Raw genomic sequence first — 12,581 nt, 5'->3', positions numbered from 1 at the left:
TCAATATGCAGGGGTACGAGGTAATTGAGGTGGCTATGTACAGTGTCTTCGGAAAGTATTCAGACGCCTTAACTCTTTCAGTTACAGCCTTATTCTAAAATTGATACATCATTTTTTTCTCGTCAATGTATACACAGTACCCCATAATGACAAATGAAAAACAGGTTTAGAAATTTTGGCAAATTTATAAAAAATACAAAACTGAATTATTACGTTTGCATAAGTATTCAGACCATTTACTCAGTGCTTTGTTAAAGCACATTTGGAAGAGATTACAGCCTCGATTCTTCTTGGGTATGACACTACAAGCTTGGCACAGCTATATTTGGGGAGTTTCTCCAATTCTTCTCTGCAGATCCACTCAAGCAATGTCAGGTTGGATGGTGAGCATTGCTGCACAGCTATTTTCAGATCTCTCCAGAGATGTTAGATCGGGTTCAAGTCCGTGCTCTGGATGGGCCACTAAAGGACTTTCAGAGACTTGTCCAGAAGCCACTTCTGCCTTGTCTTGGCTGTGTGCTTAGGGTCGTTGTCCTGTTGGAAAGTGAACCTTTGCCATCTGTCTGAGGACCTGAGCTCTCTGGAGCAGGTTTCATCAAGGATCTCTCTGTGCTTTGCTGTTCATATTTGCCTCGATGCAGACTAGTCTCTTAGTCCCAACCACTGAAAAACATCCCCACAGCATGTTGCTGCCATCACCATGCTTCAGCGTAGGGATGGTGCCAGGTTTCTTCCAGATGTGACGCTTGGCATTCAGGCCAAGGAGTTCAATGTTTGTTTCATCAGCCCAGAGAATCTGAATTGTTTCCCAATCAGAGAAAGGCTATTTATCGTTGTCTCTGATTGGGGAACCTATTCAGGTTTGGTTTGTGGTTATTGTCTATGTGTAGTTGCATGTCAGCACTAGTTGTTTATAGCTTCAGGTTAGTTTTGTTATTTTGTTTAAGTGTTCTTCGTTTTAATAAAATAAGAATGTATTCCAATCATGCTGTGCCTTGGTCTCCTCGATATAACAAATGTGACACCATGCTTTAAAATATGTAACTTTTCTGACTGATTAAGATGCTATACAGTGAAAACATGACTGACCTAAGTTGGGGGGGTGGTGGGACTTTAATTAGACTTTTATGATGTATTCAATAGAGGACATAGTGTTTTTGTGAAGATGGCTCTGGAAAGTGTATTATGACATGGAAAATGCCTGCTGTGTGAGATCAAGCAACAATGCCCCAGGTAGTGTACATTACTTACATTTGTGTTTGAGAGTTGAATAGCAACCATTGTTGGAGTGCACTTTTATCTCCTTTTATCTAATGAAAGAGATGTTCTCTGAAGAGAATTGGAGCTATCCTTCTGAGGCAGAGGCAGAAAAGGACATTCATCACAAGTTTATTTTCAAGTCCTATGGCCTTAGACATCCCTCCCCCTCTTATTCACTTGAGCTTGAAACGGTCAAAGAAAATGGATGAGAGAATGCTAAGAGTGTGCAGTTGTCATCAAGGTAAAGGGTGGCTACTTTGAAGTTTAATACTTTTTTGGTTACTACATGATTTCTTATACAGCATATTATTCACATGCTGTCTTCATTATTATTATTATACAATGTAGAAAATAGTCAAAATAAAGAAGTAGGCTAATGTTATTAGCATGAAGTTGGAAGTAACAAGAACATTTCCCAGGACATAGACATATCTGATATTGGCAGAAAGCTTAAATTCTTGTTAATCTAACTGCACTGTCCAGTTTACAGTAGTTATTACAGTGAAATAATACCATGTTATTGTTTGAGGAGAGTGCATAGATTAATAAACAAATTAGGCACATTTGGGCAGTCTTGAAATAACATTTTGAACAGAAATTCAATGGTTCATTGGATAAGTCTAAAACTTTGCACACACAAACTGATGCCATCTAGTGGCCAGAATCTAAATTGCAACTGGGCTGGAAAAATACATGATGGCATTTCTCTTGCATTACAAAGATGATGATATAAATAAAAAAATTAAAAAAATGGATGGTTTATCTTTGTATTTTCTTTTACCAGATCTAATGTGTTATATTCTCCTACATTCCTTTCACATTTCCACAAACTTTAAGGTTTTTCTTTCAAATGGTACAAAGATTATGCATATCCTTGCTTCCGGGACTGAGATACAGGCAGATAGATTTGGGTATGTCCTTTTAGACAAAACATTTTTTTAATGATTTTTATTTCACCTTCTTTTAACCAGGTAGGCCAGATGAGAACAAGTTTTCATTTACAACTGCGACCTGGCCAAGATATAACAAAGCAGTGCGACACAAACAACAACACAGAGTTACACATGGAATAAACAAACGTACAGTTAATAACACAATAGAAAAAAGTATATATACAGTGTGTGCAAATGACGTGAGGAGGTAAGGCAATACATAGGCCATAGTAGTGAAGTAATTAAAATGTATCAAATTAACACTTCAGTGATAGCTGTGCAGATGATGAGCAAATAGAAATACTGGATAAAATAAAAAGGGGCAGATCCTTAAGAGTTTGGATAGGCTAATTGACATAATTTGAGTCAATTGGAGGTGTACCTGTGAAAGCCTACCTTCAAACTCAGTGCCTCTTTGTTTGACATCATGGGAAATCAAAAGAAATCAGCCAAGACCTCAGAAAAAAATTGTAGACCTCCACAAGTCTGGTTCATCCTTGGGAAGAATTGAACGACAGAAGGTACCATGTTCATCTGTACAAACAATAGTACACAAGTATAAACACCATGGGACCACCATGGGACCACGCAAATCAATCCCTGAACAACAGCAAAGGACCTAGTGAAGATGCTCAAGGAAATGGGTACAAAAGTATCTATATCCACAGTAAAATGAGTCCTATATCAAAATAACCTGAAAAGCAAGTAAGAAGCCATTCTCCAAAACCACCATAAAAAAGCCAGACTACGGTTTGCAACTGCACATGAGGACAAAGATCTGACTTTTTTGGAGAAATGTCCTCTCATCTGATGAAACAAAAATATACAGTGCCTTGCGAAAGTATTCGGCCCCCTTGAACTTTGCGATCTTTTGCCACATTTCAGGCTCCAAACATAAAGACATAAAACTGTATTTTTGTGGGACACAATCATGAAGTGGAAAGACATTTATTGGATATTTCAAACTTTTTTAACAAATCAAAAACTGCAAAATTGGGCGTGCAAAATTATTCAGCCCCCTTAAGTTAATACTTTGTAGCGCCACCTTTTGCTGCGATTACAGCTGTAAGTCGCTTGGGGTATGTCTCTATCAGTTTTGCACATCGAGAGACTGAAATTTTTTCCCATTCCTCCTTGCAAAACAGCTCGAGCTCAGTGAGGTTGGATGGAGAGCATTTGTGAACAGCAGTTTTCAGTTCTTTCCACAGATTCTCGATTGGATTCAGGTCTGGACTTTGACTTGGCCATTCTAACACCTGGATATGTTTATTTTTGAACCATTCCATTGTAGATTTTGCTTTATGTTTTGGATCATTGTCTTGTTGGAAGACAAATCTCCGTCCCAGTCTCAGGTCTTTTGCAGACTCCATCAGGTTTTCTTCCAGAATGGTCCTGTATTTGGCTCCATCCATCTTCCCATCAATTTTAACCATCTTCCCTGTCCCCGTTGAAGAAAAGCAGGCCCAAACCATGATGCTGCCACCACCATGTTTGACAGTGGAGATGGTGTGTTCAGGGTGATGAGCTGTGTTGCTTTTACGCCAAACATAAAATTTTGCATCGTTGCCAAAAAGTTCAATTTTGGTTTCATCTGACCAGAGCACCTTCTTCCACATGTTTGGTGTGTCTCCCAGGTGGCTTGTGGCAAACTTTAAAACGACACTGTTTATGGATATCTTTAAGAAATGGCTTTCTTCTTGCCACTCTTCCATAAAGGCCAGATTTGTGCAATATACGACTGATTGTTGTCCTATGGAAAGAGTCTCCCACCTCAGCTGTAGATCTCTGCAGTTCATCTGGAAAGTAATGTCATACTTTCCAGGTCCATACCCAAACAGTTTGAACTACTAATTTTGAAAATTACTCTCTCCAGAAACAAGTCTCTCACTGTTGCCGCCTGCTACCGACCCCGTCAGCTCCCAGCTGTGCCCTGGACACCATTTGTGAATTGATCGCCCCCATCTAGCTTCAGAGTTTGTCCTGTTAGGTGACCTAAACTGGGATATGCTTAACACCCCGGCAGTCCTACAATCTAAGCTAGATGCCCTCAATCTCACGCAAATCATCAAGGAACCCACCAGGTACAACCCTAACTCTGTAAACAAGGGCACCCTCATAGACGTCATCCTGACCAACTGGCCCTCCAAATATACCTCCGCTGTCTTCAACCAGGATCTCAGCGATCACTGCCTCATCGCCTGTATCCGCCACGGAGCCGCAGTCAAACGACCACCCCTCATCACTGTCAAACGCTCCCTAAAACACTTCTGTGAGCAGGCCTTTCTAATCGACCTGGCCCGTGTATCCTGGAAGGACATTGACCTCATCCCGTCAGTTGAGGATGCCTGGTCATTCTTTAAAAGTAACTTCCTCACCATTTTGGATAAGCATGCTCCGTTCAAAAAATGCAGAACCAAGAACAGATACAGCCCTTGGTTCACTCCAGACCTGACTGCCCTCGACCAGCACAAAAACATCCTGTGGCGGACTGCAATAGCATCGAATAGCCCCGTGATATGCAACTGTTCAGGGAAGTCAGGAACCAATACACGCAGTCAGTCAGGAAAGCTAAGGCCAGCTTCTTCAGGCAAAAGTTTGCATCCTGTAGCTCCAACTCCAAAAAGTTCTGGGACACTGTGAAGTCCATGGAGAACAAGAGCACCTCCTCCCAGCTGCCCACTGCACTGAGGCTAGGAAACACGGTCTCCACCGATAAATCCATGATTATCGAAAACTTCAATAAGCACTTCTCAACGGCTGGCCATGCCTTCCGCCTGGCTACTCCAACCTCGGCCAACAGCTCCGCCCCCCGTAGTTCCTCACCCAAGCCTCTCCAGGTTCTCCTTTACCCAAATCCAGATAGCAGATGTTCTGAAAGAGCTGCAAAACCTGGACCCGTACAAATCAGCTGGGCTTGACAATCTGGACCCGCTATTTCTGAAACTATCTGCCGCCATTGTCGCAACCCCTATTACCAGCCTGTTCAACCTCTCTTTCATATCGTCTGAGATCCCCAAGGATTGAAAGCTGCCGCAGTCATCCCCCTCTTCAAAGGAGGAGACACCCTGGACCCAAACTGCTATAGACCTATATCCATCCTGCCCTGCCTATCTAAGGTCTTCGAAAGCCAAGTCAACAAACAGGTCACTGACCATCTCGAATCCCACCGTACCTTCTCCGCTGTGCAATCTGGTTTCCGAGCCGGTCACGGGTGCACCTCAGCCACACTCAAGGTACTAAATGATATCATAACCGCCATCGATAAAAGACAGTACTGTGCAGCCGTCTTCATCGACCTCGCCAAGGCTTTCGACTCTGTCAATCACCAAATTCTTATCGGCAGACTCAACAGCCTCGGTTTTTCGGATGACTGCCTTGCCTGGTTCACCAATTACTTTGCAGACAGAGTTCAGTGTGTCAAATCAGAGGGCATGCTGTCCGGTCCTCTGGCAGTCTCTATGGGGGTGCCACAGGGTTCAATTCTCGGGCCGACTCTTTTCTCTGTATATATCAATGATGTTGCTCTTGCTGCGGGCGATTCCCTGATCCACCTCTACGCAGACGACACCATTCTATATACTTTCGGCCCGTCATTGGACACTGTGCTATCAAACCTCCAAACGAGCTTCAATGCCATACAGCACTCCTTCCGTGGCCTCCAACTGCTCTTAAACGCGAGTAAAACCAAATGCATGCTTTTCAACCGATCGCTGCCTGCACCCGCATGCCCGACTAGCATCACCACCCTGGATGGTTCCAACCTTGAATATGTGGACATCTATAAGTACCTAGGTGTCTGGCTAGACTGCAAACTCTCCTTCCAGACTCACATCAAACATCTCCAATCAAAAATCAAATCCAGAGTCGGCTTTCTATTCCGCAACAAAGCCTCCTTCACTCACGCTGCCAAGCTTACCCTAGTAAAACTGACTATCCTACCGATCCTCGACTTCGGCGATGTCATCTACAAAATGGCTTCCAACACTCTACTCAGCAAACTGGATGCAGTCTATCACAGTGCCATCCGTTTTGTCACTAAAGCACCTTATACCACCCACCACTGCGACTTGTATGCTCTAGTCGGCTGGCCCTCACTACATATTCGTCGCCAGACCCACTGGCTCCAGGTCATTTACAAGTCCATGCTAGGTAAAGCTCCGCCTTATCTCAGTTCACTGGTCACGATGGCAACACCCATCCGTAGCACGCGCTCCAGCAGGTGTATCTCACTGATCATCCCTAAAGCCAACACCTCATTTGGCCGCCTTTCGTTCCAGTACTCTGCTGCCTGTGACTGGAACGAATTGCAAAAATCGCTGAAGTTGGAGACTTTTATCTCCCTCACCAACTTCAAACATCAGCTATCCGAGCAGCTAACCGATCGCTGCAGCTGTACATAGTCTATAGGTAAATAGCTCACCCTTTTTCACCTACCTCATTCCCATACTGTTTTTATACTGTTTTTATTTATTTACTTTTCTGCTCTTTTGCACACCAATATCTCTACCTGTACATGCCCATCTGATCATTTATCACTCCAGTGTTAATCTGCAAAATTGTATTATTCGCCTACCTCCTCATGCCTTTGCACACATTGTATATAGACTGCCAATTTTTTCTACTGTGTTATTGACTTGCTAATTGTTTACTCCATGTGTAACTCTGTGTTGTCTGTTCACACTGCTATGCTTTATCTTGGCCAGGTCGCAGTTGCAAATGAGAACTTGTTCTCAACTAGCCTACCTGGTTAAATAAAGGTGAAATAAAAAAATCAAAAAAATCCAGAGTGATCATGGGCCTCTTGGCTGCATCTCTGATCAGTCTTCTCCTTGTATGAGCTGAAAGTTTAGAGGGATGGCCAGGTCTTGGTAGATTTGCAGTGGTCTGATACTCCTTCCATTTCAATATTATCGCTTGCACAGTGCTCCTTGGGATGTTTAAAGCTTGGGAAATCGTTTTGTATCCAAATCCGGCTTTAAACTTCTTCACAACAGTATCACGGACCTACCTGGTGTGTTCCTTGTTCTTCATGATGCTCTCTGCGCTTTTAACGGACCTCTGAGACTATCACAGTGCAGGTACATTTATACGGAGACTTGATTACACACAGGTGGATTGTATTTATCATCATTAGTCATTTAGGTCAGCATTGGATCATTCAGAGATCCTCACTGAACTTCTGGAGAGAGTTTGCTGCACTGAAAGTAAAGGGGCTGACTAATTTTGCACGTCCAATATTTCAGTTTTTGATTTGTTAAAAAAGTTTGAAATATCCAATATATGTCGTTCCACTTCATGATTGTGTCCCACTTGTTGTTGATTCTTCACAAAAAAATGCATTTTTATTCAAGCTTTATGTTTGAAGCCTGAAATGTGGCAAAAGGTCGCAAAGTTCAAGGGGGCCGAATACTTTCGTAAGGCACTGTAACTATTTGACCATAATGACCATCGTCATGTTTGGAGGAAAAATGGGGAGGCTTGCAAGCCGAAGAAACCATCCCAACCTTGAGGCAAGGGGGTGGCAGCATCATGTTGTGGGGGTGCTTTGCCTCAAGAGGAACTGATGCACTTCACAAAATATATGGCATCATGAGGGAGGAAAATTACGTGGATATATTGAAGCAACATCTCAAGACATCATTCAGGAAGTTAAAGCCTGGTCGCAAATGGTTCTTCGAAATGCTTTTTTGCCATACTTCCAAAGTTGTGGCAAAATGGCTTAAGGACAACAAAGTCAAGATATCGGAGTGGTCATCACAAAGCCCTGACCTCAATCCCATAGAACATTTGTGAGCAGAACTGAAAAGGCGTGTGTGAACAAGGAGGCCTACAAACCTGACTAAGTTACACCAGCTCTGTCTGGAGGAATGGGCCGAAATTCACTCAACTTATTGTGGGAAACTTGTGGAAGGCTACCCAAAACGTTTGACCCAAGTTTAACAATTTTAAGCAATGTTAACAAATACTAATTGAGTCTATGTAAACTTATTCTGAAATTTCAAATTCTTAAAATAAAGTGGTCATCCTAACTGACCTAAGACAGGGAATTTTTACGAGGATGAAATGTCAGGAATTGTGAAAAACAAAGTTTAAATGTATTTGACCACAGTACTGATAATGAATGAATGCAAAAACCTTGTCTCTGTCACTAGCAAACACAGTCATGTGTGGTACTGGTAACTCTAAAATTCCCTCGAAAGGCACCCTGGGAAATATACAAAGAAGGCCCTGCAGCAGGGCTATTCCATTTCGGTCAATAAGGGCCCCAAAAAATCTGGGATTCTATATTTTCTTTGATCGTTCTTCTAAGAACCATCCCATTTATGGTTCTTCAGAGACCCTAAAATGGTTCACCTATGGTATCGCCTTTTTGGGTTCCAACTTGCACCTTTATTTTTAAGAGTGTAGGCCCCCATCAAAGTTATGTCAGTATTGCGCTAATGAACAAGCAAACATGTACAGTACATCACTGTGGTATCATTCCTTAAGTTTGACATTGAGTTACCTATCTTGTATAAAATAGGAAACTTAATGACAGTGATCCATCTATAAATCGCTTTGCAGCCCATCATGATTCATGATCACCTAATTTTTCCGTACTTTTAAAGGTGGTATCCTAAATGGTACTTTATTCCCTATTTAGGGTGTCACGCCCTGACCCTAGTGTAACCCGGGCAGTTGTTGCCATCCTGTACCTGACCCGCAGGTGTGATGTTCGGACGTATCGATCCTGTGCAGGTGTTGTTACACGCGGTCTGCCGCTGCGAGGGCGATCAGCTGTTCGTCCTGTCTCCCTGTAGTGCTATCTTAGGCATCTCACAGTACGGATATTGCAATTTATTGCCCTGGCCACATCTGCAGTCCTCATGCCTCCTTGCAGCATGCCTAAGGCACGTTCACGCAGATGTGCAGGGATCCTGGTGTTTGGTGTTTTTCAGAGTCAGTAGGAAGGCCTCTTTAGTGTTCTAAGTTTTCATAACTGTGACCTTAATTACCTACCGTCTGTAAGCTGTTAGTGTGCATGTTCTTTAATTATTTATTGATCATTGAACAAGCTTGGGAAACAGTGTTTAAACCTTTACAATGAATATCTGTGAAGTTTTTTACGAATTATCTTTGAAAGACAAGGTCCTTGAAAAAGAGAGTTTTTTTTGCTGAGCTTAGTAACAAAAACTGAAGACAAACACATGATATCAAAACTAGTTGAAATACCTGCTCTTGTGACATGTCTGTCAACCCTCCTGCAGAGGTGGAGTCTCTTCTCTGTTGACCTCTCATAGCCCAGAAAGAGCATTGGGCATGGGTTATCCTGCGTTGGCGTCTTATCAACAAAGTGAAACGAGCAAACATAACTTTTTGGGGGGCTTTGAAGTTTAAATTTTGATTCAATTTCTTTTCACTTTATCGTCATTTAGGGGGCAATGGAACCTGTACCATCTATGCCAGGAACATTCTGAGTTAGTTTTAGGTTTATGGTCGAAGCCTTAAATTGGAGCGCTATCATTAAGTTTTGTCTGGTTGTATGTACAACCACGAACAGCACATGTTGAGCACATGTACGAGTAAATATCTTATTATTGCTTATCCCAGTTGGCTAGCTTCTAAAACCCAAAATTTCACCGGTCAACTCAGTACTTCGCTGTAGTGCCGGAAGTGCCACCTATAATTGTTTCCCTAGTAATCTCCAAGGAAAATTGTGGATAGAGACATAAACAAAACAAAAATGCAGCATGGAGGAATGTGGCAGAAGTCATTGGAATCCCTGGTGAGTTTTATAAAATAACATAACATTTATGTCAATATTAGCTAGCTGGCTATATAAATCTCAGTTGTATTGACATCAAGACACTCTGAATGGCATATTGATTGAGTAGAATATAATCTAACTTTATGGTGCCAAGAATGCAAGTCGTATATTGCTACATGTAGTTGTTACCCCACATTGTAGCCTATACATGGAATATATTCACTGTAGTCAATTCTCTGTGTGACATGCCATTGAATTACTTTCAAATATCACCTTGCATTTACATATGCTCAATCTAATACCATAATAAGAATATGTTAGATCATATAATAGATCTGGTAAAATATACAGTACATTACATTTGATTATGTTATATTTTCATTTAATTAATTTCATTTTTCACCTGTTTTCATTAGAGGAACCTTTCAGGAGAAAGTGGAAGTACCTTTGGAACACTTTGGTCAAGGAAAGAAACAAGAAGAAGTAGTTGGCAATACAGGTCATGGCGCCTCACGGCTGTCATGGGTTTCCTCAACCCCTTCTTTGTCCCGCCAGACCACTTCCAACATGGCTGGAGGGGTTAGTGGAGCAACGGACAGCCATGGAGCATCAGGAGGAGGAGAAGTAGGAGCAGCAGTAGCAGCGGCAGAAGAAGGAGAAGTAGCAGCTGCAGTAGCTGCGGCAGGAGAAGATGGAGGAGGAGCGGGAAGGGGACAAGAGAAAAAGAGGGAGTGACGGAGCATAGGAGTGAGGATAGTGATGGTGAGAGAAGTGGTCAACCACAAGCAACTCAGTGCTCCCTCCCGGTGTTGAGCCACAAGCCTCCTCTGTCAAGAGACACGTCTTCCCCAGAAACCAATTCATATTTTCGAGAAAGAGCTCCTTGTCGTAGCAAGGAAGGCATCGGAGGGTCCGCCATCAACACCACCCACCCAGGGCACTATCCATGCTCCTCTGGATGAGGACAAGCTATTATTTTATATACTGTATATAAAAAAGCTTACTCCTATCCACGAAAAGGCTGACCATTGCCGTCAGGTTCCACATCCATAGGATACTTTATGAAGCAGAGGCCAAGGAGGACTAGCTCTGTGTGTGTGTGCATGCACGCGCATGTGCATGTGTGCTTGTGTGTGTGGACCACGACTGTGTATACTTCCGAAACTGAAACTTAGACTCAATGGTTCACTCAGTGTCTGAAATGTTAATTAAGGTGAAAAGGCTACAATTATTGCACTATAATCTTTAACACGTAACCTATCTTGGAAATGGTCATTTTTGCAAAGAGCTCACTATCAGTGTTCATGCTATTGATGTCAAGTTCAATTCACAACCTCCTAAAAGTTGAATATCCACAAAGTTTTAATACCACTCGTTTCTGCAAGCTGTTGCTGGACGTTATCACTTGTCCCAGGTCAAACTAATGACTAAATGAACAACTCACTCAGAAAAATAAATCATGACTATCGAGTCAGTCAAGAGTCTTTTGCCAACTGCACATCACTAGTGTGTGTGTTTGTCATTATTGTTGTTTGCTATTAAGTTATTATGCCTTGGAAAATAAAGGTGTTGTTCAAGTATGAATGTCTATAAAACCTAATTTTGCAGTCATATCCAATACCAGGAGTATCAAACTCCAGTCTTTGAATGATGCTGTGTCCGCATGTACTTACATATTACAATTACACACTTCAGTGTTTACCAATCCTGGTCCTGGGACATCAATGGTTCCACAATATAACTCCGTAGCAGACTAAGTCACATGATTTAACTAGTAAAATGCTGATTGGTAATTAAAATATTTCGGTCCAGAATTTTTTTATGGTTTATTGAACTTCCTGCGTCATGTAAATACTGTACAGGAGAGGTGTAGTATTTCATGAAATGAGACTTAATTTCAACCAGAAGAGAATGTTAAAAGGTTTATTGGAAGAAGTTCAAAATCCAAGTGTTATACATGCATAATACATGTATTAATAATAATATAATTGTACTATTTAATATTTTATGAATACAAGTTCAATATGTGCTTCAATGCTGTCATGACATTGGCCTGGGGGTAGGTTTATTACAGTCATAAATACCTCTTCTCCCCTTTTTCCTCTCTCTACCATACTGAGGTTACATTTGCAAAACCCTTGGTTAACATAGAGATTCTGGGAACATCAGAAGGGGGGGGGGTGAACTATATTCTGGTAATCCGAACCATTGAACGTACCCGGTGGTACTTAATGAATATGATGTCAGTTCGGTTGTCATCTGAGACATTCTTATCAATGATAAGATGACAAACTCTACAGTGGAAAGTCTACACATCAGAGTTATCGGATTCACATGGAATTGTTGTTCAATTTAAATGTTTGAATATGAAATTATTCGTTACAGGATGAAATGTGATTTTAAGTTCTAAAATGTGAGATTTGGGTTTTCATAAGATAGGGCTGCTCAATCTAAAATAGAATGACGCTTTCATTTTGACTCCGCCTGTATAAAATTGAAAAACAGATGACATAATATACTAAGTTTATCGTACAAATTTTGGGAGTGGTAGACAAGCATTATTGGGTGTGTGTGTGCTGAAGAATCGCCCGCCTCCATGTTGTTTGCTGACGTAGTCAGTGTGTAGCGTAAACAAATAAATT

Source organism: Oncorhynchus keta, chromosome 4 (assembly GCF_023373465.1).
Source record: "Oncorhynchus keta strain PuntledgeMale-10-30-2019 chromosome 4, Oket_V2, whole genome shotgun sequence".
NCBI lineage: Eukaryota > Metazoa > Chordata > Actinopteri > Salmoniformes > Salmonidae > Oncorhynchus > Oncorhynchus keta.
This window is presented reverse-complemented; position numbering follows the sequence as displayed.